The 26,742-nt window shown below is 40.5% G+C and overlaps 37 non-coding genes across 37 annotated transcripts; all 37 read right to left on the bottom strand.

The window, feature by feature from the left end:
- Positions 1-8: 8 nt before the first annotated feature.
- Positions 9-127, bottom strand: LOC141314604 (5S ribosomal RNA). The gene has a single exon (XR_012350151.1). It is a non-coding gene; the product is annotated as a 5S ribosomal RNA (ribosomal RNA).
- Positions 128-211: 84 nt separating this feature from the next.
- Positions 212-330, bottom strand: LOC141314720 (5S ribosomal RNA). The gene has a single exon (XR_012350265.1). It is a non-coding gene; the product is annotated as a 5S ribosomal RNA (ribosomal RNA).
- A 753-nt stretch (positions 331-1,083) lies between these two features.
- LOC141314719 (5S ribosomal RNA) lies at positions 1,084-1,202 on the bottom strand. Its single transcript, XR_012350264.1, has one exon. It is a non-coding gene; the product is annotated as a 5S ribosomal RNA (ribosomal RNA).
- Positions 1,203-1,286: 84 nt separating this feature from the next.
- Positions 1,287-1,405, bottom strand: LOC141314718 (5S ribosomal RNA). Its single transcript, XR_012350263.1, has one exon. It is a non-coding gene; the product is annotated as a 5S ribosomal RNA (ribosomal RNA).
- Positions 1,406-1,489: 84 nt separating this feature from the next.
- On the bottom strand, positions 1,490-1,608 carry LOC141314716 (5S ribosomal RNA). Its single transcript, XR_012350262.1, has one exon. It is a non-coding gene; the product is annotated as a 5S ribosomal RNA (ribosomal RNA).
- Positions 1,609-2,361: 753 nt separating this feature from the next.
- On the bottom strand, positions 2,362-2,480 carry LOC141314715 (5S ribosomal RNA). The gene has a single exon (XR_012350261.1). It is a non-coding gene; the product is annotated as a 5S ribosomal RNA (ribosomal RNA).
- An 84-nt stretch (positions 2,481-2,564) lies between these two features.
- LOC141314713 (5S ribosomal RNA) lies at positions 2,565-2,683 on the bottom strand. Its single transcript, XR_012350259.1, has one exon. It is a non-coding gene; the product is annotated as a 5S ribosomal RNA (ribosomal RNA).
- Positions 2,684-2,767: 84 nt separating this feature from the next.
- LOC141314712 (5S ribosomal RNA) lies at positions 2,768-2,886 on the bottom strand. The gene has a single exon (XR_012350258.1). It is a non-coding gene; the product is annotated as a 5S ribosomal RNA (ribosomal RNA).
- Positions 2,887-3,639: 753 nt separating this feature from the next.
- On the bottom strand, positions 3,640-3,758 carry LOC141314667 (5S ribosomal RNA). The gene has a single exon (XR_012350213.1). It is a non-coding gene; the product is annotated as a 5S ribosomal RNA (ribosomal RNA).
- A 5,779-nt stretch (positions 3,759-9,537) lies between these two features.
- Positions 9,538-9,656, bottom strand: LOC141314711 (5S ribosomal RNA). Its single transcript, XR_012350256.1, has one exon. It is a non-coding gene; the product is annotated as a 5S ribosomal RNA (ribosomal RNA).
- Positions 9,657-9,740: 84 nt separating this feature from the next.
- LOC141314710 (5S ribosomal RNA) lies at positions 9,741-9,859 on the bottom strand. The gene has a single exon (XR_012350255.1). It is a non-coding gene; the product is annotated as a 5S ribosomal RNA (ribosomal RNA).
- Positions 9,860-10,612: 753 nt separating this feature from the next.
- LOC141314648 (5S ribosomal RNA) lies at positions 10,613-10,731 on the bottom strand. Its single transcript, XR_012350195.1, has one exon. It is a non-coding gene; the product is annotated as a 5S ribosomal RNA (ribosomal RNA).
- Positions 10,732-11,484: 753 nt separating this feature from the next.
- Positions 11,485-11,603, bottom strand: LOC141314709 (5S ribosomal RNA). The gene has a single exon (XR_012350254.1). It is a non-coding gene; the product is annotated as a 5S ribosomal RNA (ribosomal RNA).
- Positions 11,604-12,356: 753 nt separating this feature from the next.
- On the bottom strand, positions 12,357-12,475 carry LOC141314708 (5S ribosomal RNA). The gene has a single exon (XR_012350253.1). It is a non-coding gene; the product is annotated as a 5S ribosomal RNA (ribosomal RNA).
- An 84-nt stretch (positions 12,476-12,559) lies between these two features.
- On the bottom strand, positions 12,560-12,678 carry LOC141314666 (5S ribosomal RNA). Its single transcript, XR_012350212.1, has one exon. It is a non-coding gene; the product is annotated as a 5S ribosomal RNA (ribosomal RNA).
- Positions 12,679-12,762: 84 nt separating this feature from the next.
- On the bottom strand, positions 12,763-12,881 carry LOC141314668 (5S ribosomal RNA). Its single transcript, XR_012350215.1, has one exon. It is a non-coding gene; the product is annotated as a 5S ribosomal RNA (ribosomal RNA).
- A 753-nt stretch (positions 12,882-13,634) lies between these two features.
- On the bottom strand, positions 13,635-13,753 carry LOC141314707 (5S ribosomal RNA). Its single transcript, XR_012350252.1, has one exon. It is a non-coding gene; the product is annotated as a 5S ribosomal RNA (ribosomal RNA).
- Positions 13,754-13,837: 84 nt separating this feature from the next.
- Positions 13,838-13,956, bottom strand: LOC141314705 (5S ribosomal RNA). Its single transcript, XR_012350251.1, has one exon. It is a non-coding gene; the product is annotated as a 5S ribosomal RNA (ribosomal RNA).
- Positions 13,957-14,709: 753 nt separating this feature from the next.
- Positions 14,710-14,828, bottom strand: LOC141314656 (5S ribosomal RNA). The gene has a single exon (XR_012350202.1). It is a non-coding gene; the product is annotated as a 5S ribosomal RNA (ribosomal RNA).
- A 753-nt stretch (positions 14,829-15,581) lies between these two features.
- On the bottom strand, positions 15,582-15,700 carry LOC141314704 (5S ribosomal RNA). The gene has a single exon (XR_012350250.1). It is a non-coding gene; the product is annotated as a 5S ribosomal RNA (ribosomal RNA).
- An 84-nt stretch (positions 15,701-15,784) lies between these two features.
- LOC141314703 (5S ribosomal RNA) lies at positions 15,785-15,903 on the bottom strand. The gene has a single exon (XR_012350249.1). It is a non-coding gene; the product is annotated as a 5S ribosomal RNA (ribosomal RNA).
- Positions 15,904-15,987: 84 nt separating this feature from the next.
- LOC141314701 (5S ribosomal RNA) lies at positions 15,988-16,106 on the bottom strand. The gene has a single exon (XR_012350247.1). It is a non-coding gene; the product is annotated as a 5S ribosomal RNA (ribosomal RNA).
- A 1,422-nt stretch (positions 16,107-17,528) lies between these two features.
- Positions 17,529-17,647, bottom strand: LOC141314700 (5S ribosomal RNA). Its single transcript, XR_012350245.1, has one exon. It is a non-coding gene; the product is annotated as a 5S ribosomal RNA (ribosomal RNA).
- Positions 17,648-18,400: 753 nt separating this feature from the next.
- On the bottom strand, positions 18,401-18,519 carry LOC141314699 (5S ribosomal RNA). The gene has a single exon (XR_012350244.1). It is a non-coding gene; the product is annotated as a 5S ribosomal RNA (ribosomal RNA).
- Positions 18,520-18,603: 84 nt separating this feature from the next.
- LOC141314698 (5S ribosomal RNA) lies at positions 18,604-18,722 on the bottom strand. The gene has a single exon (XR_012350243.1). It is a non-coding gene; the product is annotated as a 5S ribosomal RNA (ribosomal RNA).
- An 84-nt stretch (positions 18,723-18,806) lies between these two features.
- LOC141314697 (5S ribosomal RNA) lies at positions 18,807-18,925 on the bottom strand. The gene has a single exon (XR_012350242.1). It is a non-coding gene; the product is annotated as a 5S ribosomal RNA (ribosomal RNA).
- A 753-nt stretch (positions 18,926-19,678) lies between these two features.
- On the bottom strand, positions 19,679-19,797 carry LOC141314655 (5S ribosomal RNA). The gene has a single exon (XR_012350201.1). It is a non-coding gene; the product is annotated as a 5S ribosomal RNA (ribosomal RNA).
- Positions 19,798-19,881: 84 nt separating this feature from the next.
- On the bottom strand, positions 19,882-20,000 carry LOC141314696 (5S ribosomal RNA). Its single transcript, XR_012350241.1, has one exon. It is a non-coding gene; the product is annotated as a 5S ribosomal RNA (ribosomal RNA).
- A 2,132-nt stretch (positions 20,001-22,132) lies between these two features.
- Positions 22,133-22,251, bottom strand: LOC141314654 (5S ribosomal RNA). Its single transcript, XR_012350200.1, has one exon. It is a non-coding gene; the product is annotated as a 5S ribosomal RNA (ribosomal RNA).
- Positions 22,252-22,335: 84 nt separating this feature from the next.
- On the bottom strand, positions 22,336-22,454 carry LOC141314665 (5S ribosomal RNA). Its single transcript, XR_012350211.1, has one exon. It is a non-coding gene; the product is annotated as a 5S ribosomal RNA (ribosomal RNA).
- An 84-nt stretch (positions 22,455-22,538) lies between these two features.
- Positions 22,539-22,657, bottom strand: LOC141314694 (5S ribosomal RNA). Its single transcript, XR_012350240.1, has one exon. It is a non-coding gene; the product is annotated as a 5S ribosomal RNA (ribosomal RNA).
- A 753-nt stretch (positions 22,658-23,410) lies between these two features.
- On the bottom strand, positions 23,411-23,529 carry LOC141314693 (5S ribosomal RNA). The gene has a single exon (XR_012350239.1). It is a non-coding gene; the product is annotated as a 5S ribosomal RNA (ribosomal RNA).
- A 753-nt stretch (positions 23,530-24,282) lies between these two features.
- LOC141314647 (5S ribosomal RNA) lies at positions 24,283-24,401 on the bottom strand. The gene has a single exon (XR_012350194.1). It is a non-coding gene; the product is annotated as a 5S ribosomal RNA (ribosomal RNA).
- Positions 24,402-24,485: 84 nt separating this feature from the next.
- LOC141314671 (5S ribosomal RNA) lies at positions 24,486-24,604 on the bottom strand. The gene has a single exon (XR_012350218.1). It is a non-coding gene; the product is annotated as a 5S ribosomal RNA (ribosomal RNA).
- A 753-nt stretch (positions 24,605-25,357) lies between these two features.
- Positions 25,358-25,476, bottom strand: LOC141314692 (5S ribosomal RNA). The gene has a single exon (XR_012350238.1). It is a non-coding gene; the product is annotated as a 5S ribosomal RNA (ribosomal RNA).
- Positions 25,477-26,229: 753 nt separating this feature from the next.
- On the bottom strand, positions 26,230-26,348 carry LOC141314645 (5S ribosomal RNA). The gene has a single exon (XR_012350191.1). It is a non-coding gene; the product is annotated as a 5S ribosomal RNA (ribosomal RNA).
- Positions 26,349-26,432: 84 nt separating this feature from the next.
- On the bottom strand, positions 26,433-26,551 carry LOC141314691 (5S ribosomal RNA). The gene has a single exon (XR_012350237.1). It is a non-coding gene; the product is annotated as a 5S ribosomal RNA (ribosomal RNA).
- Positions 26,552-26,742: the final 191 nt, after the last annotated feature.

Raw genomic sequence — 26,742 nt, 5'->3', positions numbered from 1 at the left:
AAGGCAAAAGCTTACAGCACCTGGTATTCCCAGGCGGTCTCCCATCCAAGTACTAAGCAGGCCCGACGCTGCTTAGCTTCCGAGATCAGACGAGATCGGGCGCTCTCAGCGCGGTATGGCCGTAAGCGAGGGCTGCTCCAAAAAGTGGGCTATTTAAAGATCAGCCTCCGTAAAAGCCAGCATATTATATAAATAGTGAAGAAAAGGCAAAAGCTTACAGCACCTGGTATTCCCAGGCGGTCTCCCATCCAAGTACTAAGCAGGCCCGACGCTGCTTAGCTTCCGAGATCAGACGAGATCGGGCGCTCTCAGCGCGGTATGGCCGTAAGCGAGGGCTGCTCCAAAAAGTGGGCTATTTAAAGATCAGCCTCCGTAAAAGCCAGCATATTATATAAATAGTGAAGAAAAGGCAAAAGCTTACAGCACCTGGTATTCCCAGGCGGTCTCCCATCCAAGTGTAACAATCGGCCTTATCAGCCGAGTTACAAGACTAAAATGGGATCAGATTTAACTGTGAGAGATGACTAGTGGTTAAAAGAATGAGACATAAAAGAAGATTGGTTTAAATAGATTTGGTTTATTTACAAGGTTCACATAAAAGACTTTAAAACAACACGATAAAACGAGGTAAACGCTGTTAAAAGCATACAGTTCATTTGTCCATACCCTAAAAACAGTCCAAGAATCCCAGTGTGTTGATAAGTCCAATGTGAGTGTCCACCGGTGTATATACAATCCACAGAAAGTGTAATCCAAAGTTTGCAGGTGGTGAATGGAAAGGTGAGCTCTAAAATTAGCAACTCCTCAATCCAACAGTTTGGTGACTGTCCTTTGTTTGTCATGCTGCTCTCTTATACAGTTGTACTTCCTGCTTCCTGTCATGTGTCTAGTCACATGGCAGGCCAACCATCCATTTTTTAAAGACACACACTCACTTAAAATGTTAAGAGTAATAAAATGGCCTAAAAAACATGTAAAACACTTAAAACTCTATAATACATTTAAATGATTGTAATAAATAGAGCGGTAAAACACGTCTTTCTAAAAGCCAGCATATTATATAAATAGTGAAGAAAAGGCAAAAGCTTACAGCACCTGGTATTCCCAGGCGGTCTCCCATCCAAGTACTAAGCAGGCCCGACGCTGCTTAGCTTCCGAGATCAGACGAGATCGGGCGCTCTCAGCGCGGTATGGCCGTAAGCGAGGGCTGCTCCAAAAAGTGGGCTATTTAAAGATCAGCCTCCGTAAAAGCCAGCATATTATATAAATAGTGAAGAAAAGGCAAAAGCTTACAGCACCTGGTATTCCCAGGCGGTCTCCCATCCAAGTACTAAGCAGGCCCGACGCTGCTTAGCTTCCGAGATCAGACGAGATCGGGCGCTCTCAGCGCGGTATGGCCGTAAGCGAGGGCTGCTCCAAAAAGTGGGCTATTTAAAGATCAGCCTCCGTAAAAGCCAGCATATTATATAAATAGTGAAGAAAAGGCAAAAGCTTACAGCACCTGGTATTCCCAGGCGGTCTCCCATCCAAGTACTAAGCAGGCCCGACGCTGCTTAGCTTCCGAGATCAGACGAGATCGGGCGCTCTCAGCGCGGTATGGCCGTAAGCGAGGGCTGCTCCAAAAAGTGGGCCATTTAAAGATCAGCCTCCGTAAAAGCCAGCATATTATATAAATAGTGAAGAAAAGGCAAAAGCTTACAGCACCTGGTATTGCCAGGCGGTCTCCCATCCAAGTGTAACAATCGGCCTTATCAGCCGAGTTACAAGACTAAAATGGGGTCAGATTTAACTGTGAGAGATGACTAGTGGTTAAAAGAATGAGACATAAAAGAAGATTGGTTTAAATAGATTTGGTTTATTTACAAGGTTCACATAAAAGACTTTAAAACAACACGATAAAACGAGGTAAACGCTGTTAAAAGAATACAGTTCATTTGTCCATACCCTAAAAACAGTCCAAGAATCCCAGTGTGTTGATAAGTCCAATGTGAGTGTCCACCGGTGTATATACAATCCACAGAAAGTGTAATCCAAAGTTTGCAGGTGGTGAATGGAAAGGTGAGCTCTAAAATTAGCAACTCCTCAATCCAACAGTTTGGTGACTGTCCTTTGTTTGTCATGCTGCTCTCTTATACAGTTGTACTTCCTGCTTCCTGTCATGTGTCTAGTCACATGGCAGGCCAACCATCCATTTTTTAAAGACACACACTCACTTAAAATGTTAAGAGTAATAAAATGGCCTAAAAAACATGTAAAACACTTAAAACTCTATAATACATTTAAATGATTGTAATAAATAGAGCGGTAAAACACGTCTTTCTAAAAGCCAGCATATTATATAAATAGTGAAGAAAAGGCAAAAGCTTACAGCACCTGGTATTCCCAGGCGGTCTCCCATCCAAGTACTAAGCAGGCCCGACGCTGCTTAGCTTCCGAGATCAGACGAGATCGGGCGCTCTCAGCGCGGTATGGCCGTAAGCGAGGGCTGCTCCAAAAAGTGGGCTATTTAAAGATCAGCCTCCGTAAAAGCCAGCATATTATATAAATAGTGAAGAAAAGGCAAAAGCTTACAGCACCTGGTATTCCCAGGCGGTCTCCCATCCAAGTACTAAGCAGGCCCGACGCTGCTTAGCTTCCGAGATCAGACGAGATCGGGCGCTCTCAGCGCGGTATGGCCGTAAGCGAGGGCTGCTCCAAAAAGTGGGCTATTTAAAGATCAGCCTCCGTAAAAGCCAGCATATTATATAAATAGTGAAGAAAAGGCATAAGCTTACAGCACCTGGTATTCCCAGGCGGTCTCCCATCCAAGTACTAAGCAGGCCCGACGCTGCTTAGCTTCCGAGATCAGACGAGATCGGGCGCTCTCAGCGCGGTATGGCCGTAAGCGAGGGCTGCTCCAAAAAGTGGGCTATTTAAAGATCAGCCTCCGTAAAAGCCAGCATATTATATAAATAGTGAAGAAAAGGCAAAAGCTTACAGCACCTGGTATTCCCAGGCGGTCTCCCATCCAAGTGTAACAATCGGCCTTATCAGCCGAGTTACAAGACTAAAATGGGATCAGATTTAACTGTGAGAGATGACTAGTGGTTAAAAGAATGAGACATAAAAGAAGATTGGTTTAAATAGATTTGGTTTATTTACAAGGTTCACATAAAAGACTTTAAAACAACACGATAAAACGAGGTAAACGCTGTTAAAAGAATACAGTTCATTTGTCCATACCCTAAAAACAGTCCAAGAATCCCAGTGTGTTGATAAGTCCAATGTGAGTGTCCACCGGTGTATATACAATCCACAGAGAGTGTAATCCAAAGTTTGCAGGTGGTGAATGGAAAGGTGAGCTCTAAAATTAGCAACTCCTCAATCCAACAGTTTGGTGACTGTCCTTTGTTTGTCATGCTGCTCTCTTATACAGTTGTACTTCCTGCTTCCTGTCATGTGTCTAGTCACATGGCAGGCCAACCATCCATTTTTTAAAGACACACACTCACTTAAAATGTTAAGAGTAATAAAATGGCCTAAAAAACATGTAAAACACTTAAAACTCTATAATACATTTAAATGATTGTAATAAATAGAGCGGTAAAACACGTCTTTCTAAAAGCCAGCATATTATATAAATAGTGAAGAAAAGGCAAAAGCTTACAGCACCTGGTATTCCCAGGCGGTCTCCCATCCAAGTACTAAGCAGGCCCGACGCTGCTTAGCTTCCGAGATCAGACGAGACCGGGCGCTCTCAGCGCGGTATGGCCGTAAGCGAGGGCTGCTCCAAAAAGTGGGCTATTTAAAGATCAGCCTCCGTAAAAGCCAGCATATTATATAAATAGTGAAGAAAAGGCAAAAGCTTACAGCACCTGGTATTCCCAGGCGGTCTCCCATCCAAGTACTAAGCAGGCCCGACGCTGCTTAGCTTCCGAGATCAGACGAGATCGGGCGCTCTTTTTTTTTTTTTTTTTTTTTTTTTTTTTTTTATTGTACAAAAATCATTATATATTTGAATACACATTGAATACACAAATCAATAATACATTTTCATTACTACTGAAGAAGAACCCAATACACAACAAAACCGTTATCACCAATTTCCGAGTATTTAGCATTGTTGCTGGGGAAACATTCGTAAATATTACATGACACAAGCATCTTTTTAACCCAATCATAACAACAAATAAAAGCCTAAAAGCTAAACCAACAAAAGTTCATCTTCCCCTGGCATGTAAAAGTGCATATTTTTTAAAATACATATGACATCTTTTGTGAAAATTTCATAAAAATCTCCCATAATATTTTCTGATTTAAAATAACTGTACAGCAATTTGACATGATCTTCTGCCATCCATTTAAAAAGAAACCAAAGGTTTAAAACAAAATCTCTGTTTTTCGCTATATTCCTTCTTTTCCATATAGCTTTTTTTGCCACAATTAAAAACAAATTAATGAGTTTCTTGTTTGGTTTATTCTCTGCTATTCCCAACATAAACATTCTACTCCAATTAAAATCCTCTTCGTTACCTCTTAAATCTTTGATTAGTTTCTTAAATTCGTTAAAAAATGGGATCAACTCCTTACAGAATAAAAACAAATGTAAAATTCCCTCATCTTCTGTTTTACAAACTTTGCATTGAGCATTTGTTTCTTTCTGCATAGCACACAATCTCATTTCCGTAAAAATCACATTTTGTCTAATAAAATAATCAAAACATTCTAGATCTACATCCAACCATTTCCATGCCATATGCTTCCAGATATCTTTTTCTTCAATTTCGTTAAAATGCCTTATCCAGAATTGATTGGCAACAGGTTTTTTAAAAATTCTTTTCATAAAAAAACCATAAAACATTTTAACAGTACCCAAATTAAAATTCACCAACTTGTCTTTACATTTTAAAAACACATTCATTTTGTTCTCCTTTTCTTCCCTCTTGTTAAGATCATCCAGCCATTCTCCAGGGATTGCTTTTTTTACCTCTTCGTATTGTCTTTTTAAAAACATTACATTAAAATCCTCCTTCCCCTCCTCCATCGCATCTATAATCACTTGAAGTGGTAAAAATCCCTCTTTATATTCCCATAAAACATCCCTTACCTTCACAATCCCCACTTGCAACCATTTCTTAAAATAGAGGTCATGCTCTTGTATCTTTACTTTTCCATTTAAAAACAGAGGTTGATTTAAAATCCTTTCCCTCCCCTCTGGATTAAAATCCACCTCTGTTAAAAAAAGCCTCCAAGCATTTAAAACCTCTTTATAAAACTGTGGGATCCCCTCCATCATCCAATTCTTCAGCTTCATCCATAAAATGTCTTCCCCTAAATTAAAATTCCCACATTTGTTTAAATAGAAGCTCATTATTTTCTTCCACTCTGCATTGTTCGTGTCATCCAAATATTTCCTTACCACTTTTACCCTCATGCTTTTCATTTTTTGCTCTACGTCGACCAACCCCATTCCTCCCTCTTCTGGTTTCCCTATCAATGTAAGATATGCAATTCTTGGAGGCTTTTTGTCCCATAGAAATTCTAAAACACTTTTCTTTATTCTCTTCAAAACCCAATCTGGCAATGGCATGACATGTAAATTGTACCACATTTTGGATAACATTAACATATTTACAATTAAAATTTTCCCTTTCAAACTTAAAGATCTGTTTCTCCAAAAAATAAGTCTTCTTTCCATCCCTCCTACCGTCTCTTCCCACATATTGTCAATTGCCTCCTTTTCATTCCTTGCTAATATTGCCCCTAAAATCTTCATTTCTTGAACCTCCTTAAACCTAAAAAGCCCCGTTAAAATCTCGGCCCTTCCAAACTTCATATATACAGTTTTTTCTTCATTTATTTTTGCACCTGAACCCTCACAATAAAATGTTGTTTTCTCTATCACTCTTTTAACACTTTCTATATTTTCAACCACAACTGTCGTGTCATCAGCGTATTGAAATATTTTTGTTAACTCTTTTCCCTCTTCCATTTTTATTCCATTTATTCTTTTTTCTCTGTTTATTAAAAGCCCTAAAGGTTCTGCCACCAAAGAGTACAACTGTGCTGACAATGGACACCCTTGTCTTATAGATCTTGAAACTTTAAAAGGTTGAGTTAAAAATCCATTGCATTTTACTTTTGTTAAAATATCCCTGTATAAAATTGAGATCCATTTTATAAAATTATCTCCAAAACCAAATTCTTTTAAAATCGCAAATAAAAACCCATGTTCGACTCTGTCGAACGCCTTTTCAAAGTCCATACTTATAATGTATGCGCTCCTTTCTTTTTCTTTTATATAACCCACTATATCTCTTATGCTGCTTGTAATGTCTGCTATATCCCTCCCCTTTACTCCATATGCTTGGTTGGTTTCTATTATATTTGGCATGACTTTTTTTAACCTATTCGCTAAGACCTTTGCTAAAATTTTTAAATCAGTGTTTAACATTGTAATGGGTCTAAAATTCTTCAGTTCATTTTTGTCTCCCTTTTTCTTGTATATTATTTTCATTAATCCTAGCCCCATTTTTGGGTTTACTCTTTCTTTTTTGAACACTTCTTCATAAATTTCATTTAAAATCCCAACTACCTTTTCTTTAAAAACTTTGTAAAACTCGCTTCCAATACCATCTATTCCAGGGCTTTTCTTCACTCTTAATTGATTTATGGCTTGTTTAATTTCTTCTGTTGTTATTTCGCTTTCACAATCCTTTTTATCCTCCTCACCAACTTTCCTTGCTATTTGTTGTAATAAAATCTTCCGTTTTTCCTCATCTCCTCCCTCTGACTTAAACAATTCCTCATAATATGTTTTCACTTCTTTTAAAATCCTCTCTGTATCTGACACCACTTTCCCATCCTTACTTTTAAGTTCTTTAATTATTTCCGCTTTCCCCCTGCTTTTCTCAAGATTAAAAAAGAATCTGTTACATTTTTCTCCTTCCACCATGTATTTTGCTTTGCTTCTTAACATCGCCCCTTTGCATTTCTCCTCTTCTATTTTTCCCAATGTATTTTCAAATTGAATTACTTTTTGTACATTTACTTCATTTTTATTTAACTCCTCTTTTAATGTTCTCCTTACTTCTTTCTCCTTAGTTCTTTTAACCTTTTGTAACAAATTACAGTAGTTTATTGAATATTTCTTTATCTGATACTTTACGTTTTCCCACCATTGCCTTTTGTCTTCCATATACATCAGATCTTTTTTCCTCTCATCTAATATATTTTCAATCTCTTTTTTAAAACTTTCATTTTTTAAAACATCAGTGTTTAAGATCCACACTCCAGGTCCCTTCGTTTCTCTTTTAAAATCCATCACCATTAAAACCATTTTGTGATCGCTTAAGGTTGTGTCTTTATAAACTATTCTGTCAATAAAACATTCCAGATTTCTAGTACTTAAGAAATAATCTATTCTGGTTTGGCACATAAAATTCCCCACCAACTGTCTTCTTGAAAATTCCTTCTTTTTCTCGTTTCTTTCCCTCCACACATCAATCATATTTTTCTCTTCCATCAACGACTTTAGTTCTTTTCTGCCCCCATCCGTTTTAAAAACCATCCCGTTTGCCATATCCATTTTGCTAAAAACTGTGTTAAAATCCCCTGCAATCACCACCTTCCCCCATTTTTCAATTACATCGGCTAAAACATTAAAATACATTTTCTTTTCTTTTTCTTCATTCGGAGCATGCACGTTCCCTAAAATAAAATTTTCTTCCTCCATCACCATTTCTACAACCATACATTTTCCTTTTTTATCACTATACAAATGCTTTGTCTTGATACCTCTGTCTTTTCTTATTAAAATCGCCATTCCTCCTCCAATTTTTCCTTCTCCGTTATTAAAGAGTAATTCCCCTTCCCATCTTTTTTTAAAATCCTCCATACGATTCTCTTTCCAGTTTGTCTCTTGCAATAAAATCACATCCTCATTTTTACACAGTTCCTTCATCTTTTCAAATTTAAAACCATTCATTAGTCCTCTAGCATTAAAAGTCACAATTTTCAACACCATAAAATAAACTAAAAGCCATAAAGTCCCCATTTTGTCAGCTCATGGCCTCCCCTTCCTTTCCAGTATCTCCACTGTCCTGTTTCTCCTCACATGTTTGTTTTAAAACTTTCCTTTTGGCTTTCTCTAGATTTGGTGTTACCTTAGTTCTTCTTCTTCTTTTATTTGATATTCCCATGGTGCCGCCATCATCAATGTTTTCGCTGTCTCTGTCCACTCTCCCTTCCTCGTTGACCTGCTCCTCTGACTCTTCCAATTCTGTTTGCAAATCCTCCGTCGTCTCCATCAGTGTCTCTGTTTCGTCGTTGTCCTGCATTACTCCAGTCCTTTCGCTTTCATCGTCAATGTCCGTGCCTGCAATACCCTCTCTTTGTGTTCCTCCCGTGTCCTCGCGTGGCTCCTCTTCATTGTCTCCCTCATGCATCTGCCCGCTCTCCTGGTCATCCTCCTGCTGGTCTCCGAACCAGCACTCGCACTTATTTAGTACGAGCCTGCAGTCCGGGCACCTCACTGCATTACAGTCCCGTGCGAAGTGGCCCCTCTCCTCGCACTTGAAACATTTGAAGTCTGGGCAGTCCTTCATCAGGTGTTCAGGGCTCATACACAGCCTACAGGTTCTCACCTGCTGGCTGTGTATCACCCTGAAATACTGAGGCCCCTCTTCTGTCTCCATTCTCGTGCTATAGGGCAGAGAAGCCACCTCTTTTGGGAATCGCACTCTCACAAATCTCGTTCCATCCTCGATGCGGGTGCCCGGATAAAATCTCCGTTTGATCTGGGAGATGGGAGTTACCCCCCATCCCTCCAGCTTTTGTAGAACCACGTCGTCCTCCAGGTAAGCGGGCAGATGCATGAAAGAGACAACAAATTCTTTATTATTCAACTTTTTAATTTCACATGTCTTTCCTTTTATCATCAATCCATCTGCTAGTTTCTCAATATCTTCTTCTTTCTCCAATGTTATTTCATATTCTCTCATCATTTTTGGTCTTACCGCAAGTATAGTCGTCACGTCCATCTTGTCTGTCAGTGCTTGAATAATGTCTTCTGCTTTCCCATCCTGCACTTCAGTCAGATCAATCACTACGGTTGCTTCTTTAGCGTAAATCCGTTTCTGCTCCTTTTTAGGGTAATCCTTTTCTCGTAGTCTTTTATCCAGTCCATTTTCTGTTTGCTGCCTTTTCTCTCGTGCCAAATCCATATTCATAGAAATTAATCCATCCATTAAAAAAAAAAAAAAAAAAAGGAACTAACCACCCTCCAGACAGCAAGAATGCTGCTGTTAGGTGGTTTAAAAGTTGACAAAAAACACAAAAAACTAACTTAACGTATTACAACTCACAAAACAAACAAAAATTAAACACAAAATGGAGGAGAGCCTTCCTCTCCCAACTGCTGCCAACCACTTCCTGTTGCTCTCTAGCGCCTCAGGTGGGGGTATGGCCGTAAGCGAGGGCTGTTCCAAAAAGTGGGCTATTTAAAGATCAGCCTCCGTAAAAGCCAGCATATTATATAAATAGTGAAGAAAAGGCAAAAGCTTACAGCACCTGGTATTCCCAGGCGGTCTCCCATCCAAGTACTAAGCAGGCCCGACGCTGCTTAGCTTCCGAGATCAGACGAGATCGGGCGCTCTCAGCGCGGTATGGCCGTAAGCGAGGGCTGCTCCAAAAAGTGGGCTATTTAAAGATCAGCCTCCGTAAAAGCCAGCATATTATATAAATAGTGAAGAAAAGGCAAAAGCTTACAGCACCTGGTATTCCCAGGCGGTCTCCCATCCAAGTACTAAGCAGGCCCGACGCTGCTTAGCTTCCGAGATCAGACGAGATCGGGCGCTCTCAGCGCGGTATGGCCGTAAGCGAGGGCTGCTCCAAAAAGTGGGCTATTTAAAGATCAGCCTCCGTAAAAGCCAGCATATTATATAAATAGTGAAGAAAAGGCAAAAGCTTACAGCACCTGGTATTCCCAGGCGGTCTCCCATCCAAGTGTAACAATCGGCCTTATCAGCCGAGTTACAAGACTAAAATGGGATCAGATTTAACTGTGAGAGATGACTAGTGGTTAAAAGAATGAGACATAAAAGAAGATTGGTTTAAATAGATTTGGTTTATTTACAAGGTTCACATAAAAGACTTTAAAACAACACGATAAAACGAGGTAAACGCTGTTAAAAGAATACAGTTCATTTGTCCATACCCTAAAAACAGTCCAAGAATCCCAGTGTGTTGATAAGTCCAATGTGAGTGTCCACCGGTGTATATACAATCCACAGAAAGTGTAATCCAAAGTTTGCAGGTGGTGAATGGAAAGGTGAGCTCTAAAATTAGCAACTCCTCAATCAAACAGTTTGGTGACTGTCCTTTGTTTGTCATGCTGCTCTCTTATACAGTTGTACTTCCTGCTTCCTGTCATGTGTCTAGTCACATGGCAGGCCAACCATCCATTTTTTAAAGACACACACTCACTTAAAATGTTAAGAGTAATAAAATGGCCTAAAAAACATGTAAAACACTTAAAACTCTATAATACATTTAAATGATTGTAATAAATAGAGCGGTAAAACACGTCTTTCTAAAAGCCAGCATATTATATAAATAGTGAAGAAAAGGCAAATGCTTACAGCACCTGGTATTCCCAGGCGGTCTCCCATCCAAGTACTAAGCAGGCCCGACGCTGCTTAGCTTCCGAGATCAGACGAGATCGGGCGCTCTCAGCGCGGTATGGCCGTAAGCGAGGGCTGCTCCAAAAAGTGGGCTATTTAAAGATCAGCCTCCGTAAAAGCCAGCATATTATATAAATAGTGAAGAAAAGGCAAAAGCTTACAGCACCTGGTATTCCCAGGCGGTCTCCCATCCAAGTGTAACAATCGGCCTTATCAGCCGAGTTACAAGACTAAAATGGGATCAGATTTAACTGTGAGAGATGACTAGTGGTTAAAAGAATGAGACATAAAAGAAGATTGGTTTAAATAGATTTGGTTTATTTACAAGGTTCACATAAAAGACTTTAAAACAACACGATAAAACGAGGTAAACGCTGTTAAAAGCATACAGTTCATTTGTCCATACCCTAAAAACAGTCCAAGAATCCCAGTGTGTTGATAAGTCCAATGTGAGTGTCCACCGGTGTATATACAATCCACAGAAAGTGTAATCCAAAGTTTGCAGGTGGTGAATGGAAAGGTGAGCTCTAAAATTAGCAACTCCTCAATCCAACAGTTTGGTGACTGTCCTTTGTTTGTCATGCTGCTCTCTTATACAGTTGTACTTCCTGCTTCCTGTCATGTGTCTAGTCACATGGCAGGCCAACCATCCATTTTTTAAAGACACACACTCACTTAAAATGTTAAGAGTAATAAAATGGCCTAAAAAACATGTAAAACACTTAAAACTCTATAATACATTTAAATGATTGTAATAAATAGAGCAGTAAAACACGTCTTTCTAAAAGCCAGCATATTATATAAATAGTGAAGAAAAGGCAAAAGCTTACAGCACCTGGTATTCCCAGGCGGTCTCCCATCCAAGTACTAAGCAGGCCCGACGCTGCTTAGCTTCCGAGATCAGACGAGATCGGGCGCTCTCAGCGCGGTATGGCCGTAAGCGAGGGCTGCTCCAAAAAGTGGGCTATTTAAAGATCAGCCTCCGTAAAAGCCAGCATATTATATAAATAGTGAAGAAAAGGCAAAAGCTTACAGCACCTGGTATTCCCAGGCGGTCTCCCATCCAAGTGTAACAATCGGCCTTATCAGCCGAGTTACAAGACTAAAATGGGATCAGATTTAACTGTGAGAGATGACTAGTGGTTAAAAGAATGAGACATAAAAGAAGATTGGTTTAAATAGATTTGGTTTATTTACAAGGTTCACATAAAAGACTTTAAAACAACACGATAAAACGAGGTAAACGCTGTTAAAAGAATACAGTTCATTTGTCCATACCCTAAAAACAGTCCAAGAATCCCAGTGTGTTGATAAGTCCAATGTGAGTGTCCACCGGTGTATATACAATCCACAGAAAGTGTAATCCAAAGTTTGCAGGTGGTGAATGGAAAGGTGAGCTCTAAAATGAGCAACTCCTCAATCCAACAGTTTGGTGACTGTCCTTTGTTTGTCATGCTGCTCTCTTATACAGTTGTACTTCCTGCTTCCTGTCATGTGTCTAGTCACATGGCAGGCCAACCATCCATTTTTTAAAGACACACACTCACTTAAAATGTTAAGAGTAATAAAATGGCCTAAAAAACATGTAAAACACTTAAAACTCTATAATACATTTAAATGATTGTAATAAATAGAGCGGTAAAACACGTCTTTCTAAAAGCCAGCATATTATATAAATAGTGAAGAAAAGGCAAAAGCTTACAGCACCTGGTATTCCCAGGCGGTCTCCCATCCAAGTACTAAGCAGGCCCGACGCTGCTTAGCTTCCGAGATCAGACGAGATCGGGCGCTCTCAGCGCGGTATGGCCGTAAGCGAGGGCTGCTCCAAAAAGTGGGCTATTTAAAGATCAGCCTCCGTAAAAGCCAGCATATTATATAAATAGTGAAGAAAAGGCAAAAGCTTACAGCACCTGGTATTCCTAGGCGGTCTCCCATCCAAGTACTAAGCAGGCCCGACGCTGCTTAGCTTCCGAGATCAGACGAGATCGGGCGCTCTCAGCGCGGTATGGCCGTAAGCGAGGGCTGCTCCAAAAAGTGGGCTATTTAAAGATCAGCCTCCGTAAAAGCCAGCATATTATATAAATAGTGAAGAAAAGGCAAAAGCTTAGAGCACCTGGTATTCCCAGGCGGTCTCCCATCCAAGTACTAAGCAGGCCCGACGCTGCTTAGCTTCCGAGATCAGACGAGATCGGGCGCTCTCAGCGCGGTATGGCCGTAAGCGAGGGCTGCTCCAAAAAGTGGGCTATTTAAAGATCAGCCTCCGTAAAAGCCAGCATATTATATAAATAGTGAAGAAAAGGCAAAAGCTTACAGCACCTGGTATTCCCAGGCGGTCTCCCATCCAAGTGTAACAATCGGCCTTATCAGCCGAGTTACAAGACTAAAATGGGATCAGATTTAACTGTGAGAGATGACTAGTGGTTAAAAGAATGAGACATAAAAGAAGATTGGTTTAAATAGATTTGGTTTATTTACAAGGTTCACATAAAAGACTTTAAAACAACACGATAAAACGAGGTAAACGCTGTTAAAAGAATACAGTTCATTTGTCCATACCCTAAAAACAGTCCAAGAATCCCAGTGTGTTGATAAGTCCAATGTGAGTGTCCACCGGTGTATATACAATCCACAGAAAGTGTAATCCAAAGTTTGCAGGTGGTGAATGGAAAGGTGAGCTCTAAAATTAGCAACTCCTCAATCCAACAGTTTGGTGACTGTCCTTTGTTTGTCATGCTGCTCTCTTATACAGTTGTACTTCCTGCTTCCTGTCATGTGTCTAGTCACATGGCAGGCCAACCATCCATTTTTTAAAGACACACACTCACTTAAAATGTTAAGAGTAATAAAATGGCCTAAAAAACATGTAAAACACTTAAAACTCTATAATACATTTAAATGATTGTAATAAATAGAGCGGTAAAACACGTCTTTCTAAAAGCCAGCATATTATATAAATAGTGAAGAAAAGGCAAAAGCTTACAGCACCTGGTATTCCCAGGCGGTCTCCCATCCAAGTACTAAGCAGGCCCGACGCTGCTTAGCTTCCGAGATCAGACGAGATCGGGCGCTCTCAGCGCGGTATGGCCGTAAGCGAGGGCTGCTCCAAAAAGTGGGCTATTTAAAGATCAGCCTCCGTAAAAGCCAGCATATTATATAAATAGTGAAGAAAAGGCAAAAGCTTACAGCACCTGGTATTCCCAGGCGGTCTCCCATCCAAGTACTAAGCAGGCCCGACGCTGCTTAGCTTCCGAGATCAGACGAGATCGGGCGCTCTCAGCGCGGTATGGCCGTAAGCGAGGGCTGCTCCAAAAAGTGGGCTATTTAAAGATCAGCCTCCGTAAAAGCCAGCATATTATATAAATAGTGAAGAAAAGGCAAAAGCTTACAGCACCTGGTATTGCCAGGCGGTCTCCCATCCAAGTGTAACAATCGGCCTTATCAGCCGAGTTACAAGACTAAAATGGGGTCAGATTTAACTGTGAGAGATGACTAGTGGTTAAAAGAATGAGACATAAAAGAAGATTGGTTTAAATAGATTTGGTTTATTTACAAGGTTCACATAAAAGACTTTAAAACAACACGATAAAACGAGGTAAACGCTGTTAAAAGAATACAGTTCATTTGTCCATACCCTAAAAACAGTCCAAGAATCCCAGTGTGTTGATAAGTCCAATGTGAGTGTCCACCGGTGTATATACAATCCACAGAAAGTGTAATCCAAAGTTTGCAGGTGGTGAATGGAAAGGTGAGCTCTAAAATGAGCAACTCCTCAATCCAACAGTTTGGTGACTGTCCTTTGTTTGTCATGCTGCTCTCTTATACAGTTGTACTTCCTGCTTCCTGTCATGTGTCTAGTCACATGGCAGGCCAACCATCCATTTTTTAAAGACACACACTCACTTAAAATGTTAAGAGTAATAAAATGGCCTAAAAAACATGTAAAACACTTAAAACTCTATAATACATTTAAATGATTGTAATAAATAGAGCGGTAAAACACGTCTTTCTAAAAGCCAGCATATTATATAAATAGTGAAGAAAAGGCAAAAGCTTACAGCACCTGGTATTCCCAGGCGGTCTCCCATCCAAGTACTAAGCAGGCCCGACGCTGCTTAGCTTCCGAGATCAGACGAGATCGGGCGCTCTCAGCGCGGTATGGCCGTAAACGAGGGCTGCTCCAAAAAGTGGGCTATTTAAAGATCAGCCTCCGTAAAAGCCAGCATATTATATAAATAGTGAAGAAAAGGCAAAAGCTTACAGCACCTGGTATTCCCAGGCGGTCTCCCATCCAAGTGTAACAATCGGCCTTATCAGCCGAGTTACAAGACTAAAATGGGATCAGATTTAACTGTGAGAGATGACTAGTGGTTAAAAGAATGAGACATAAAAGAAGATTGGTTTAAATAGATTTGGTTTATTTACAAGGTTCACATAAAAGACTTTAAAACAACACGATAAAACGAGGTAAACGCTGTTAAAAGAATACAGTTCATTTGTCCATACCCTAAAAACAGTCCAAGAATCCCAGTGTGTTGATAAGTCCAATGTGAGTGTCCACCGGTGTATATACAATCCACAGAAAGTGTAATCCAAAGTTTGCAGGTGGTGAATGGAAAGGTGAGCTCTAAAATTAGCAACTCCTCAATCCAACAGTTTGGTGACTGTCCTTTGTTTGTCATGCTGCTCTCTTATACAGTTGTACTTCCTGCTTCCTGTCATGTGTCTAGTCACATGGCAGGCCAACCATCCATTTTTTAAAGACACACACTCACTTAAAATGTTAAGAGTAATAAAATGGCCTAAAAAACATGTAAAACACTTAAAACTCTATAATACATTTAAATGATTGTAATAAATAGAGCGGTAAAACACGTCTTTCTAAAAGCCAGCATATTATATAAATAGTGAAGAAAAGGCAAAAGCTTACAGCACCTGGTATTCCCAGGCGGTCTCCCATCCAAGTACTAAGCAGGCCCGACGCTGCTTAGCTTCCGAGATCAGACGAGATCGGGCGCTCTCAGCGCGGTATGGCCGTAAGCGAGGGCTGCTCCAAAAAGTGGGCTATTTAAAGATCAGCCTCCGTAAAAGCCAGCATATTATATAAATAGTGAAGAAAAGGCAAAAGCTTACAGCACCTGGTATTCCCAGGCGGTCTCCCATCCAAGTACTAAGCAGGCCCGACGCTGCTTAGCTTCCGAGATCAGACGAGATCGGGCGCTCTCAGCGCGGTATGGCCGTAAGCGAGGGCTGCTCCAAAAAGTGGGCTATTTAAAGATCAGCCTCCGTAAAAGCCAGCATATTATATAAATAGTGAAGAAAAGGCAAAAGCTTACAGCACCTGGTATTCCCAGGCGGTCTCCCATCCAAGTACTAAGCAGGCCCGACGCTGCTTAGCTTCCGAGATCAGACGAGATCGGGCGCTCTCAGCGCGGTATGGCCGTAAGCGAGGGCTGCTCCAAAAAGTGGGCTATTTAAAGATCAGCCTCCGTAAAAGCCAGCATATTATATAAATAGTGAAGAAAAGGCAAAAGCTTACAGCACCTGGTATTCCCAGGCGGTCTCCCATCCAAGTGTAACAATCGGCCTTATCAGCCGAGTTACAAGACTAAAATGGGATCAGATTTAACTGTGAGAGATGACTAGTGGTTAAAAGAATGAGACATAAAAGAAGATTGGTTTAAATAGATTTGGTTTATTTACAAGGTTCACATAAAAGACTTTAAAACAACACGATAAAACGAGGTAAACGCTGTTAAAAGAATACAGTTCATTTGTCCATACCCTAAAAACAGTCCAAGAATCCCAGTGTGTTGATAAGTCCAATGTGAGTGTCCACCGGTGTATATACAATCCACAGAAAGTGTAATCCAAAGTTTGCAGGTGGTGAATGGAAAGGTGAGCTCTAAAATGAGCAACTCCTCAATCCAACAGTTTGGTGACTGTCCTTTGTTTGTCATGCTGCTCTCTTATACAGTTGTACTTCCTGCTTCCTGTCATGTGTCTAGTCACATGGCAGGCCAACCATCCATTTTTTAAAGACACACACTCACTTAAAATGTTAAGAGTAATAAAATGGCCTAAAAAACATGTAAAACACTTAAAACTCTATAATACATTTAAATGATTGTAATAAATAGAGCGGTAAAACACGTCTTTCTAAAAGCCAGCATATTATATAAATAGTGAAGAAAAGGCAAAAGCTTACAGCACCTGGTATTCCCAGGCGGTCTCCCATCCAAGTGTAACAATCGGCCTTATCAGCCGAGTTACAAGACTAAAATGGGATCAGATTTAACTGTGAGAGATGACTAGTGGTTAAAAGAATGAGACATAAAAGAAGATTGGTTTAAATAGATTTGGTTTATTTACAAGGTTCACATAAAAGACTTTAAAACAACACGATAAAACGAGGTAAACGCTGTTAAAAGAATACAGTTCATTTGTCCATACCCTAAAAACAGTCCAAGAATCCCAGTGTGTTGATAAGTCCAATGTGAGTGTCCACCGGTGTATATACAATCCACAGAAAGTGTAATCCAAAGTTTGCAGGTGGTGAATGGAAAGGTGAGCTCTAAAATTAGCAACTCCTCAATCCAACAGTTTGGTGACTGTCCTTTGTTTGTCATGCTGCTCTCTTATACAGTTGTACTTCCTGCTTCCTGTCATGTGTCTAGTCACATGGCAGGCCAACCATCCATTTTTTAAAGACACACACTCACTTAAAATGTTAAGAGTAATAAAATGGCCTAAAAAACATGTAAAACACTTAAAACTCTATAATACATTTAAATGATTGTAATAAATAGAGCGGTAAAACACGTCTTTCTAAAAGCCAGCATATTATATAAATAGTGAAGAAAAGGCAAAAGCTTACAGCACCTGGTATTCCCAGGCGGTCTCCCATCCAAGTACTAAGCAGGCCCGACGCTGCTTAGCTTCCGAGATCAGACGAGATCGGGCGCTCTCAGCGCGGTATGGCCGTAAGCGAGGGCTGCTCCAAAAAGTGGGCCATTTAAAGATCAGCCTCCGTAAAAGCCAGCATATTATATAAATAGTGAAGAAAAGGCAAAAGCTTACAGCACCTGGTATTGCCAGGCGGTCTCCCATCCAAGTGTAACAATCGGCCTTATCAGCCGAGTTACAAGACTAAAATGGGGTCAGATTTAACTGTGAGAGATGACTAGTGGTTAAAAGAATGAGACATAAAAGAAGATTGGTTTAAATAGATTTGGTTTATTTACAAGGTTCACATAAAAGACTTTAAAACAACACGATAAAACGAGGTAAACGCTGTTAAAAGAATACAGTTCATTTGTCCATACCCTAAAAACAGTCCAAGAATCCCAGTGTGTTGATAAGTCCAATGTGAGTGTCCACCGGTGTATATACAATCCACAGAAAGTGTAATCCAAAGTTTGCAGGTGGTGAATGGAAAGGTGAGCTCTAAAATTAGCAGCTCCTCAATCCAACAGTTTGGTGACTGTCCTTTGTTTGTCATGCTGCTCTCTTATACAGTTGTACTTCCTGCTTCCTGTCATGTGTCTAGTCACATGGCAGGCCAACCATCCATTTTTTAAAGACACACACTCACTTAAAATGTTAAGAGTAATAAAATGGCCTAAAAAACATGTAAAACACTTAAAACTCTATAATACATTTAAATGATTGTAATAAATAGAGCGGTAAAACACGTCTTTCTAAAAGCCAGCATATTATATAAATAGTGAAGAAAAGGCAAAAGCTTACAGCACCTGGTATTCCCAGGCGGTCTCCCATCCAAGTACTAAGCAGGCCCGACGCTGCTTAGCTTCCGAGATCAGACGAGATCGGGCGCTCTCAGCGCGGTATGGCCGTAAGCGAGGGCTGCTCCAAAAAGTGGGCTATTTAAAGATCAGCCTCCGTAAAAGCCAGCATATTATATAAATAGTGAAGAAAAGGCAAAAGCTTACAGCACCTGGTATTCCCAGGCGGTCTCCCATCCAAGTACTAAGCAGGCCCGACGCTGCTTAGCTTCCGAGATCAGACGAGATCGGGCGCTCTCAGCGCGGTATGGCCGTAAGCGAGGGCTGCTCCAAAAAGTGGGCTATTTAAAGATCAGCCTCCGTAAAAGCCAGCATATTATATAAATAGTGAAGAAAAGGCAAAAGCTTACAGCACCTGGTATTCCCAGGCGGTCTCCCATCCAAGTACTAAGCAGGCCCGACGCTGCTTAGCTTCCGAGATCAGACGAGATCGGGCGCTCTCAGCGCGGTATGGCCGTAAGCGAGGGCTGCTCCAAAAAGTGGGCTATTTAAAGATCAGCCTCCGTAAAAGCCAGCATATTATATAAATAGTGAAGAAAAGGCAAAAGCTTACAGCACCTGGTATTCCCAGGCGGTCTCCCATCCAAGTGTAACAATCGGCCTTATCAGCCGAGTTACAAGACTAAAATGGGATCAGATTTAACTGTGAGAGATGACTAGTGGTTAAAAGAATGAGACATAAAAGAAGATTGGTTTAAATAGATTTGGTTTATTTACAAGGTTCACATAAAAGACTTTAAAACAACACGATAAAACGAGGTAAACGCTGTTAAAAGAATACAGTTCATTTGTCCATACCCTAAAAACAGTCCAAGAATCCCAGTGTGTTGATAAGTCCAATGTGAGTGTCCACCGGTGTATATACAATCCACAGAAAGTGTAATCCAAAGTTTGCAGGTGGTGAATGGAAAGGTGAGCTCTAAAATTAGCAACTCCTCAATCCAACAGTTTGGTGACTGTCCTTTGTTTGTCATGCTGCTCTCTTATACAGTTGTACTTCCTGCTTCCTGTCATGTGTCTAGTCACATGGCAGGCCAACCATCCATTTTTTAAAGACACACACTCACTTAAAATGTTAAGAGTAATAAAATGGCCTAAAAAACATGTAAAACACTTAAAACTCTATAATACATTTAAATGATTGTAATAAATAGAGCGGTAAAACACGTCTTTCTAAAAGCCAGCATATTATATAAATAGTGAAGAAAAGGCAAAAGCTTACAGCACCTGGTATTCCCAGGCGGTCTCCCATCCAAGTACTAAGCAGGCCCGACGCTGCTTAGCTTCCGAGATCAGACGAGATCGGGCGCTCTCAGCGCGGTATGGCCGTAAACGAGGGCTGCTCCAAAAAGTGGGCTATTTAAAGATCAGCCTCCGTAAAAGCCAGCATATTATATAAATAGTGAAGAAAAGGCAAAAGCTTACAGCACCTGGTATTCCCAGGCGGTCTCCCATCCAAGTACTAAGCAGGCCCGACGCTGCTTAGCTTCCGAGATCAGACGAGATCGGGCGCTCTCAGCGCGGTATGGCCGTAAGCGAGGGCTGCTCCAAAAAGTGGGCTATTTAAAGATCAGCCTCCGTAAAAGCCAGCATATTATATAAATAGTGAAGAAAAGGCAAAAGCTTACAGCACCTGGTATTGCCAGGCGGTCTCCCATCCAAGTGTAACAATCGGCCTTATCAGCCGAGTTACAAGACTAAAATGGGGTCAGATTTAACTGTGAGAGATGACTAGTGGTTAAAAGAATGAGACATAAAAGAAGATTGGTTTAAATAGATTTGGTTTATTTACAAGGTTCACATAAAAGACTTTAAAACAACACGATAAAACGAGGTAAACGCTGTTAAAAGAATACAGTTCATTTGTCCATACCCTAAAAACAGTCCAAGAATCCCAGTGTGTTGATAAGTCCAATGTGAGTGTCCACCGGTGTATATACAATCCACAGAAAGTGTAATCCAAAGTTTGCAGGTGGTGAATGGAAAGGTGAGCTCTAAAATGAGCAACTCCTCAATCCAACAGTTTGGTGACTGTCCTTTGTTTGTCATGCTGCTCTCTTATACAGTTGTACTTCCTGCTTCCTGTCATGTGTCTAGTCACATGGCAGGCCAACCATCCATTTTTTAAAGACACACACTCACTTAAAATGTTAACCCTCAAAGACCGAGACAGCCGCCGGCGGCTAAAAATAACTATTGGTCTTAAATGTTTAATAACTTTTGAACCGCTAATCCAATTTGAATGCTTTAAAAAGTCTCGTAAAGTACAGAGTCTGCTCTTTTCAGTGATATCGCATTTGTCTCATTTGGATATTCAGAGGCTCCGTAGTAAGCGTGATTACATCATCACATTTCCTCAGCACTGATTTGTCAGATGAAATCAACACGTTTTGGTCCTCTGAGCCAAACAGGAACGATTGTTGATGCTTAGTCCCACCCCTGTGCTCCGATTGGTTCAAACTGTCATCTATTCAACCAATAAACATAGGTTTTGGTCTTTTGAACCACCGATTAGTATGTTTCTTTGCAGATCTGAACAGACGCAAAGTGAAAGCAAAGTGCGTCTTGCGTGCATGAAAACAAACGCAAAATAACACATTTGCATGACAGCATTCTTTGAAAATGTACAGAAATACTCACGACAGAGCCCTTTGACATAAAACAAACCAAAAACAAGGATGAAACAACAGTAGATATCGGATAAAGCACTGGAATGTGGGTTTTCGGTCACTAGGCGATGTCCCGGTAAAATAGATTCCGACGCAGACTACAGCCAGCAGATCCATCTATTTGGTTGTTATATTATGTAACTAATTATTATATAGTTTTTAAAGATTATTTGTACTATTTTTTCGGTTGCACTCTGTATATTTCTCTCTCATTTTGTGTGTAGTTTGTGAATAATTTGGATTGTTTATTTATTTTTTTGTTGCACAAGACAGTTTGTGCATTTTTTCTTGTGCTACTTTCTACACTATTTGTGTTTATTGTTCATCTTTTGGATTAAGAATATATTTATGAAATAGTAAATTATTTTTTACTGTGTTTTGCTATTATTTAACACTGTTTCTGCAATGACTTTACTCCTGAAACGTTTTTGGACAGATCTATATTGTCAATAAACGAAATGGGCCTGTTTTTCACTGAAAAGCAATCAAATAATATTGTAATAATTGGCTATAACTTGCTTGGGGAATGTTATATATAGACAAAATTTTATTTGGAAGTGTAAAACACCTAAATACAAATTTTTAAAGAAAAAAATCTAAACTTCAGGAGTTTTTGTTTGAGTACACAGTAAAAAACACCCAATTGTTGGTAGCGTTTTTTCCTAAAATTCTGGAAATTCACTAATTTTTAGAGAAAACAAAAGGAAATTTGTAATTTTAAATTAGCTAGACATAAAGTTCAAGTTCTTATGTTTATAATGATATATGACAATTGATGCTGACTGCTAGAATAGGTCTGAAAAAACAAAGAAATATACAGGTGCCTCAGGTGCCCCAAAAATGTTCTAGGTCTTTAAGGGTTAAGAGTAATAAAATGGCCTAAAAAACATGTAAAACACTTAAAACTCTATAATACATTTAAATGATTGTAATAAATAGAGCGGTAAAACACGTCTTTCTAAAAGCCAGCATATTATATAAATAGTGAAGAAAAGGCAAAAGCTTACAGCACCTGGTATTCCCAGGCGGTCTCCCATCCAAGTACTAAGCAGGCCCGACGCTGCTTAGCTTCCGAGATCAGACGAGATCGGGCGCTCTCAGCGCGGTATGGCCGTAAACGAGGGCTGCTCCAAAAAGTGGGCTATTTAAAGATCAGCCTCCGTAAAAGCCAGCATATTATATAAATAGTGAAGAAAAGGCAAAAGCTTACAGCACCTGGTATTCCCAGGCGGTCTCCCATCCAAGTACTAAGCAGGCCCGACACTGCTTAGCTTCCGAGATCAGACGAGATCGGGCGCTCTCAGCGCGGTATGGCCGTAAGCGAGGGCTGCTCCAAAAAGTGGGCTATTTAAAGATCAGCCTCCGTAAAAGCCAGCATATTATATAAATAGTGAAGAAAAGGCAAAAGCTTACAGCACCTGGTATTCCCAGGCGGTCTCCCATCCAAGTACTAAGCAGGCCCGACGCTGCTTAGCTTCCGAGATCAGACGAGATCGGGCGCTCTCAGCGCGGTATGGCCGTAAGCGAGGGCTGCTCCAAAAAGTGGGCTATTTAAAGATCAGCCTCCGTAAAAGCCAGCATATTATATAAATAGTGAAGAAAAGGCAAAAGCTTACAGCACCTGGTATTCCCAGGCGGTCTCCCATCCAAGTGTAACAATCGGCCTTATCAGCCGAGTTACAAGACTAAAATGGGATCAGATTTAACTGTGAGAGATGACTAGTGGTTAAAAGAATGAGACATAAAAGAAGATTGGTTTAAATAGATTTGGTTTATTTACAAGGTTCACATAAAAGACTTTAAAACAACACGATAAAACGAGGTAAACGCTGTTAAAAGAATACAGTTCATTTGTCCATACCCTAAAAACAGTCCAAGAATCCCAGTGTGTTGATAAGTCCAATGTGAGTGTCCACCGGTGTATATACAATCCACAGAAAGTGTAATCCAAAGTTTGCAGGTGGTGAATGGAAAGGTGAGCTCTAAAATTAGCAACTCCTCAATCCAACAGTTTGGTGACTGTCCTTTGTTTGTCATGCTGCTCTCTTATACAGTTGTACTTCCTGCTTCCTGTCATGTGTCTAGTCACATGGCAGGCCAACCATCCATTTTTTAAAGACACACACTCACTTAAAATGTTAAGAGTAATAAAATGGCCTAAAAAACATGTAAAACACTTAAAACTCTATAATACATTTAAATGATTGTAATAAATAGAGCGGTAAAACACGTCTTTCTAAAAGCCAGCATATTATATAAATAGTGAAGAAAAGGCAAAAGCTTACAGCACCTGGTATTCCCAGGCGGTCTCCCATCCAAGTACTAAGCAGGCCCGACGCTGCTTAGCTTCCGAGATCAGACGAGATCGGGCGCTCTCAGCGCGGTATGGCCGTAAGCGAGGGCTGCTCCAAAAAGTGGGCCATTTAAAGATCAGCCTCCGTAAAAGCCAGCATATTATATAAATAGTGAAGAAAAGGCAAAAGCTTACAGCACCTGGTATTGCCAGGCGGTCTCCCATCCAAGTGTAACAATCGGCCTTATCAGCCGAGTTACAAGACTAAAATGGGGTCAGATTTAACTGTGAGAGATGACTAGTGGTTAAAAGAATGAGACATAAAAGAAGATTGGTTTAAATAGATTTGGTTTATTTACAAGGTTCACATAAAAGACTTTAAAACAACACGATAAAACGAGGTAAACGCTGTTAAAAGAATACAGTTCATTTGTCCATACCCTAAAAACAGTCCAAGAATCCCAGTGTGTTGATAAGTCCAATGTGAGTGTCCACCGGTGTATATACAATCCACAGAAAGTGTAATCCAAAGTTTGCAGGTGGTGAATGGAAAGGTGAGCTCTAAAATTAGCAACTCCTCAATCCAACAGTTTGGTGACTGTCCTTTGTTTGTCATGCTGCTCTCTTATACAGTTGTACTTCCTGCTTCCTGTCATGTGTCTAGTCACATGGCAGGCCAACCATCCATTTTTTAAAGACACACACTCACTTAAAATGTTAAGAGTAATAAAATGGCCTAAAAAACATGTAAAACACTTAAAACTCTATAATACATTTAAATGATTGTAATAAATAGAGCGGTAAAACACGTCTTTCTAAAAGCCAGCATATTATATAAATAGTGAAGAAAAGGCAAATGCTTACAGCACCTGGTATTCCCAGGCGGTCTCCCATCCAAGTACTAAGCAGGCCCGACGCTGCTTAGCTTCCGAGATCAGACGAGATCGGGCGCTCTCAGCGCGGTATGGCCGTAAGCGAGGGCTGCTCCAAAAAGTGGGCCATTTAAAGATCAGCCTCCGTAAAAGCCAGCATATTATATAAATAGTGAAGAAAAGGCAAAAGCTTACAGCACCTGGTATTGCCAGGCGGTCTCCCATCCAAGTACTAAGCAGGCCCGACGCTGCTTAGCTTCCGAGATCAGACGAGATCGGGCGCTCTCAGCGCGGTATGGCCGTAAGCGAGGGCTGCTCCAAAAAGTGGGCTATTTAAAGATCAGCCTCCGTAAAAGCCAGCATATTATATAAATAGTGAAGAAAAGGCAAAAGCTTACAGCACCTGGTATTCCCAGGCGGTCTCCCATCCAAGTGTAACAATCGGCCTTATCAGCCGAGTTACAAGACTAAAATGGGATCAGATTTAACTGTGAGAGATGACTAGTGGTTAAAAGAATGAGACATAAAAGAAGATTGGTTTAAATAGATTTGGTTTATTTACAAGGTTCACATAAAAGACTTTAAAACAACACGATAAAACGAGGTAAACGCTGTTAAAAGAATACAGTTCATTTGTCCATACCCTAAAAACAGTCCAAGAATCCCAGTGTGTTGATAAGTCCAATGTGAGTGTCCACCGGTGTATATACAATCCACAGAAAGTGTAATCCAAAGTTTGCAGGTGGTGAATGGAAAGGTGAGCTCTAAAATTAGCAACTCCTCAATCCAACAGTTTGGTGACTGTCCTTTGTTTGTCATGCTGCTCTCTTATACAGTTGTACTTCCTGCTTCCTGTCATGTGTCTAGTCACATGGCAGGCCAACCATCCATTTTTTAAAGACACACACTCACTTAAAATGTTAAGAGTAATAAAATGGCCTAAAAAACATGTAAAACACTTAAAACTCTATAATACATTTAAATGATTGTAATAAATAGAGCGGTAAAACACGTCTTTCTAAAAGCCAGCATATTATATAAATAGTGAAGAAAAGGCAAAAGCTTACAGCACCTGGTATTCCCAGGCGGTCTCCCATCCAAGTACTAAGCAGGCCCGACGCTGCTTAGCTTCCGAGATCAGACGAGATCGGGCGCTCTCAGCGCGGTATGGCCGTAAGCGAGGGCTGCTCCAAAAAGTGGGCCATTTAAAGATCAGCCTCCGTAAAAGCCAGCATATTATATAAATAGTGAAGAAAAGGCAAAAGCTTACAGCACCTGGTATTGCCAGGCGGTCTCCCATCCAAGTGTAACAATCGGCCTTATCAGCCGAGTTACAAGACTAAAATGGGGTCAGATTTAACTGTGAGAGATGACTAGTGGTTAAAAGAATGAGACATAAAAGAAGATTGGTTTAAATAGATTTGGTTTATTTACAAGGTTCACATAAAAGACTTTAAAACAACACGATAAAACGAGGTAAACGCTGTTAAAAGAATACAGTTCATTTGTCCATACCCTAAAAACAGTCCAAGAATCCCAGTGTGTTGATAAGTCCAATGTGAGTGTCCACCGGTGTATATACAATCCACAGAAAGTGTAATCCAAAGTTTGCAGGTGGTGAATGGAAAGGTGAGCTCTAAAATTAGCAACTCCTCAATCCAACAGTTTGGTGACTGTCCTTTGTTTGTCATGCTGCTCTCTTATACAGTTGTACTTCCTGCTTCCTGTCATGTGTCTAGTCACATGGCAGGCCAACCATCCATTTTTTAAAGACACACACTCACTTAAAATGTTAAGAGTAATAAAATGGCCTAAAAAACATGTAAAACACTTAAAACTCTATAATACATTTAAATGATTGTAATAAATAGAGCGGTAAAACACGTCTTTCTAAAAGCCAGCATATTATATAAATAGTGAAGAAAAGGCAAATGCTTACAGCACCTGGTATTCCCAGGCGGTCTCCCATCCAAGTACTAAGCAGGCCCGACGCTGCTTAGCTTCCGAGATCAGACGAGATCGGGCGCTCTCAGCGCGGTATGGCCGTAAGCGAGGGCTGCTCCAAAAAGTGGGCTATTTAAAGATCAGCCTCCGTAAAAGCCAGCATATTATATAAATAGTGAAGAAAAGGCAAAAGCTTACAGCACCTGGTATTCCCAGGCGGTCTCCCATCCAAGTACTAAGCAGGCCCGACGCTGCTTAGCTTCCGAGATCAGACGAGATCGGGCGCTCTCAGCGCGGTATGGCCGTAAGCGAGGGCTGCTCCAAAAAGTGGGCTATTTAAAGATCAGCCTCCGTAAAAGCCAGCATATTATATAAATAGTGAAGAAAAGGCAAAAGCTTACAGCACCTGGTATTCCCAGGCGGTCTCCCATCCAAGTGTAACAATCGGCCTTATCAGCCGAGTTACAAGACTAAAATGGGATCAGATTTAACTGTGAGAGA

Source organism: Garra rufa, unplaced genomic scaffold (assembly GCF_049309525.1).
Source record: "Garra rufa unplaced genomic scaffold, GarRuf1.0 hap1_unplaced_011, whole genome shotgun sequence".
Classification (NCBI taxonomy): Eukaryota; Metazoa; Chordata; class Actinopteri; order Cypriniformes; family Cyprinidae; genus Garra; species Garra rufa.
Note: the sequence above shows the minus strand (reverse complement) of the source record. Positions and strands in the feature narration are given on the sequence as shown.